Source organism: Lepidochelys olivacea, assembly GCF_965140295.1.
Source record: "Lepidochelys olivacea isolate rLepOli2 genome assembly, chromosome: 2".
NCBI lineage: Eukaryota > Metazoa > Chordata > Testudines > Cheloniidae > Lepidochelys > Lepidochelys olivacea.
This window is the reverse complement of record NC_140412.1, coordinates 50837956-50843955: the sequence shown is the minus strand read 5'-3', so window position 1 is coordinate 50843955 and position 6000 is coordinate 50837956.

Below are 6000 nucleotides of genomic sequence, written 5' to 3'. Positions count from 1 at the left end.
GTTATTTAGTCTTCAGAAGAGAAGAGTGAGGGGGGATTTGATAGCTACCTGAAAGGGGGATTCAACTACCTGAAAGGGGGTTCCAAAGGGATTGGAGCTAGGCTATTCTCAGTGGTGGCAGATGACAAGGAACAATGGTCTCAAGTTTCAGTGGGGGAGGTTTAAGTTGGATATTAGGAAACACTATTTCACTAGGAGGGTGGTGAAGCATTGGAATGGGATACCTATGGAAGTGGTGGAATCTCCATCCTTAAAGGTTTTTAAGGCCTGGCTTGACAAAGCCCTGGCGGGATGATTTAGTTGGGGTTGGTCCTGCTTTGAGCAGGGGGTTGGACTAGATGACCTCCTGAGATCTCTTCCAACCCTGATATTCTATGATTCTATGAAAGGGTATGTGATATTTAGTACAAAGGGACTAGATGACTTAAACGATATTACTCAGCAAGCTCATGTGCATTCTAAGGTACTGGAGGTAGGTTCTGATCTCAACTATTATAATTATAGAGTAACTCCACTCATGTTAGTGGAAATACTTTGGAATTTATTCTGGGGAAGCTGTGGTCAGACCCAAACATCTGTCTATCTTTTCAATCTGCCAATTACAAATTATATTTTCCATGAATAAAAAATAAAATTGTATAATTATGTTAAATTACACAATAATATGATTTTACTTTGAAAGACTTCTGTTTCTTTGTTTTGCCCAGTGGTCTAGACTTGGTGCTTTGCCTTGTTCTGTGTGTTCCCATTTCTCTCCAAGGCTTCAGATGAATTAAACAACATATAAAAAAATCCACTCCATTCAGCCACACTGCCATAGGCTGTGATCATGTCAGATCTCATAAACTTAAGCAAGATAGATTCTTGTTAACATTTAGAATGGAGAGATAGAAGAAAAAAAATCTGTGTTTATATACAAGGTATCTGTACATGTGTATGGATGACTGTACATAATTCAGACATACACACAAACCTATGTTAAAAGAGCTAGGGTTGCAAACTCAAGCTCTCAAAAGTTAGGAAATGCCAGAATTCAGGTTACCTGTGCAACTTTAATTTAGGCTCCTTGTTCATATGCATTATGAGGCAGTTTTTAATTATTTGATCTCATGCTATTTTTTTCCCCATAGGATCCCTGGCTCATTCAGTGCACAGAATGCACAATGCTCTGCGTATGAACGAAGGGTGTGTAGAGAAGGAGGCTGCTGCATGTAGGACTCCTGTTTCATTTGTTAGAGAAGTTGAAAGATGTGTAGTGAATGAGGCAGGGACCTGCAGGAAATGAAAGGAAGTCAGTTGAATGCTGTGCTGGAGAATTAGATTCTGTCCCTGCCTCTGCCACAGCGTTCCTATGTGATCCTATTGGGATCCAGGAATTGGGCGGGCGGAAGCCTGCCCACTGCTAAAGGATCCCCCCCTCAGCCTAAGAGGGGGATCCACAGGACCTGGAAACCAAGTAATTCTGGGGGACAACTAATGAAATAATAGGTACGGGAGTGCGGTCAAAGGGTCAAACGAAGGGAACCAGACGGGACCACTGAGCAGAGAACTCCGGAGAGCGCCCACTGCTCCTCGAAGGCATCAGTGGTTGCTGCCCAGAGGAACTCTGCCTGGATACGTGAACGGACGGGGGATCGGAAGTAGGCCCCACAGTCACAGGAGACTCCATCAGCCAACCTCCTCACCCTGGTTTTATAGATGGCCATTTTAGCCAGGGCCAGGAGGAGGTTGACCAGGAAGTCCCACGACTTTGTGGGGCCACAGATAGGGAGTGCATAAATAAAAAGGAGAGGGGAAAAGTGCAACCAAAATCTTAACAAAATGTCTAAGAGGTGGGGCTGCAGCCTGGTGCACTCCAAGTAAATGTGCACCTGGGTTTCCCTCACGCCGCAAAAGGGGCAGGTGTCTGGGATAGGGGGGAACTGCACCAAGTACACGCCCATGCTCATGGCCCCCCATGAAGGAGCCGCCAAAAGATATCCCCAGCGGGCCTAGGGACCAAGATGAAGTAAAGGCTGGCCCACCAGGGCTCCTCACCCTCTAGAGGTGTCAGGAGGTCCCGCCACTTTGTGTAGGGGCGGAACGCGAGGCTGAGGAGATGAAGGGTATGGAGCACGAGCGTGTATAGAAGTTTCCTTGGTGCAGTCTGGAAGTGGACTGGCTGCAGATCGTGCAGCCAGCTCATGGTGAAGGGGTGGGTGGGCCAGTTGGGCCCACAGGGCGGGGGCCCGATGAAAAGGTCCAGAGGGCCTGGGGTGGAGGGTGGGTGGGGCATGCCCTCTCTCAGGACCCGGTCGAGGTAAACCTGAGCAGCGGGTGGCAAAGCAGCCCTCACCTCCTGAGTTACATGCCGGGGAGTACAAGGCTGGGAGAGCCCCATATGCTGAGCGACCGTCAGGGGATCCAGCCAGTCTCCCCGGTCATAGTCCAGGAGGTCTCTGACTCTGGTGTCCTTTGTGTTTTTAGGCAGTCACTTAAACAAAACTTTTCACAGGTGGTCACTATTTGTGTGTTCCTCATTTTATGGGTGTCCATCTTGAAACCCTGGGATCTGATTTTCAGAGGGCTGAGTACATTCTCTCTCTCTCTCTCTCTCTCTCCCGGAGTCCTTTCACTTATGTCTCCAGACTCCTTACAGATTCATAGATTGCAAGGCCAGAAGGTACCATTGTGATCATCTAGCCTGACCACCTGGATAACACAGACCATAGGATTTCCCTGAATTAATTCTTGTTTGAACTAGAGAATATATTTTAGAAAAAAAAATCTTCAGTTGAGCTTTTATTCTTTCTGGTCTTGTGGACTCACAGATGTGCTCTCTCTTGATCTAGTCCCTGGCCTGTCACATGCACTCTCAGGTTCTATGCCTGACTGGCCCTTTAAATGCTCTACTGTCTCTCTCTGGGTCCCTTTGAATGCTTTAATATGTCTCTCTTGATGTTTTCATGTTTTTACAGCTCCAGTCATCAAGCCATCAGATACCTCTTGCTTAAAAAAAAAAAAAAACATGTTTTGAACTGTCTTTACATAGAGAAATTGTCATGTAGGAAATTATTGCATAATAGCAGATGGTGCCAACCAGTGAATTTTGTCACTTGCAGCTATATCTCATACTGTGCATAGACTTATTTATTGCCAAACTCTCCCCCCCCTCCAAAAAATGCCTCCTTTATTAGTTTTATTTGTTAATTAACTCTTCCATGTAGAGAACAACTTAAAACAGCAAAAAAACAACTGTTTTGAAGACAGGAGGACACTTGCAACAATATTAATAAACTACAGGGGTATATGCTCTTTTCTTGGGGCTTAAAAAGAGTTGATTTATTTTTTTATTTTTTAAAATATAGATGTCACTTGCCACATTTGGTTTGTTATAAGACTATATACAGTATGAAGTCAAATGTGGGGACATGTACACTCTACAATTCTAATAAAGCATGTTGTACACTATGTACTTTGATTGTAATGTGATTACCTTGAAGGTCACGATATTCAAGTAGTGAAAAGAATTAAAGCAAAAAGCATTCAGGACATAACGCTTCCCTCCCCCCCCCCCGCCCGCCCCCTCAACAACATGAGTTAAAAGTGAAAAAGGGGTATTGAAGATTTTATTAAAATGTTTTTATTCAGTTTACTCATATTGTAGGTGCAGCATTCATATATTTAATTTGCCCTACTTTACAGTAGAGTTGCCTTTTGCTTTTACTCCTTCTGTCACTTATTATTGGATTTTTGTAATCTACATTGTGCTCTTGAAAGTTTCAGTTGAAAGGGAGGTGATAGAAGTGAGCTATTCTCACTATATACAAAATATAGCATCTTTAAAAAGCATTGGAAACAAAATAGGAGGGGAAAGAGTGCTAAAAATTCTGTGAACATAAAGAGAACTGGAAAATGGAGAAAAACAGAATGAAGATCTTAGAAACGGAGACTAATATAAAAAAAAGTAGTGGTGAAAGAGGAGAGTGAAAAAGTCAAGAAGATGCCGAACACGTTTAGTTTTTTAGGCTTTAGTGATGTCTCAGGAAGCACAGTAGTCTTCCAGTCAGAATGAACGTTATTTAAAATGTGAAATATATCTGTTTGGCTGTCTCTAAGCTACAGCAATGAAACAAAAACAAACAAAAGACAAAAACAAAATAGATTATGTTTGTAATGATCTTACACTCACATAACTCAGAGATGTATTCATGCTTTTCAAAATTATATTTTGCAGATTTCTGAGAAGCCTATGTTATTTCTTGTCCTTCAAATGTTGGCTCACAAGTGCAATTATAAAAGTTTCACTTAGGTAGTTCCTTTTTTTGTTTTTATTTATTGTCAATTTCATCAATTCTCAATCCCCAGTCTTTACTGCAGCTGTGAAAGTCATACTGGCTGATCTTGCAGTGCTCTAGCTATGCTGACTGGTCATATAGTCCTTGCATATGACAAGTTACCAATTAAGACAGGATCAGACCTAAAATCTGTGTCTGAAAAGAGATATATATTTTATAATTTGTAAACTCTGCCTGCATACAAGGGATGCTAGACAATGTTTGGCCATCTAGGGCTCAGTCCTGCAAGATGCTGAGTCATGCTCACCTAGAGAGGACATGGAATCTCCTTCGTTAGAGGTTTTTAAGGTCAGGCTTGACAAAGCCCTGGCTGGGATGATTTAGTTGGGGATTGGTCCTGCTTTGAGATGAGGGTTGGACTAGATGACCTCCTGAGGTCCCTTCCAACCCTGATATTGTATGATTCTATGAAAATGTTGAAAACCAAATTGCTAGTGCTGGCTGGGTGCTCCGCACCTGTGCAGAGAAGCTACTGCATATTTAAAACTAATGTGCACCATGCTCAGCAATCTGAGTAAACCTCTAGCCACTCACTCATAGTAGCATCAGCAGGAAGGTGGGAGAGTTGTTCCAGCAGAGGGGATACACAGTAGACCACAGGTAAAGCACAGAGTCTTAAATGCAATCCATTGAATACCATGGGCTTAGTGGCAATCTTTAAATTCACTTATTTCTATACCCAAATGGGGGGCTTGATCCTGTGGGGGTACATATAAAGATTGTGAGCGATTGTACTGAGTCAATATTAGGACTACTGAGCATAGTACAGTCGAGGTGGTTTATAAAAACATTTCTTAGAAAGCACTGAGCAGCTGATTGTGAGAAATAGTGTTTCATGGGAACCTTCAGAATATTTCTGTGTCAGTGGCTAAGGTATGGGTGTGTGAGTGCTTATGCATGCCCCTACTCTTAGTTACTTTTATGTGCAGCTTTTATCATACTTCAGTGAGGCTCTATGGCTGGTTCAGAGAAGTCAATGAAAATCTTAGAAGTGGCCACTAGACACAACATTTGCTTGCAGTGAATTGTATTTAGATACCTATGCCCCGGCCATGACTTCAGTAATGACTCTAATCCTTCTCTTCCAACTGGGTATTCACTGCAGTTGTAGAGACTTGCTCACATTGTTGAGCGCTATACTCATTTCTCCATACCAAATTGTAACATCTCTGCACAGGTGCTGAGCACTGAGCTCTCACTCTGCTCTGCACACTTTTCAGTAGCACTCAGTATCCTGTTGGTCCAGAAGTAATGGCTTACATGAGTACGCTTAAGAATGCTCTTAGGAGAAACTGATATTGGGGCAGCAAGGAGGACCAGTCACTGACACAGAAATGTTTCCTAAAGTTTCAAGAAAACAGTATCCCTACCAACCTGTTGCTCAATGCCTCATGCTGGGCACAGTGTTCTAACCAGACCACCCGTAGAATTCACTCCCTACAGCTTACTTCACCTTATTGGATTATGAATAGAAAAGCGCCATCATTTTGGTAGATCAGTGCCACTGTCTCCTAACTCTCCTCTAAACTGCTGCAGGGTCAAACCTTTAGAGACTTGAAAGTTCATTTTCTCAGTGCTCACAACTTTGGCCAAACTGAGAAGTGAAAGTTTTGTTATAATTTCTGAGCTTGCTCTCCCATAGAAGTGTGCACAACACTGTCCA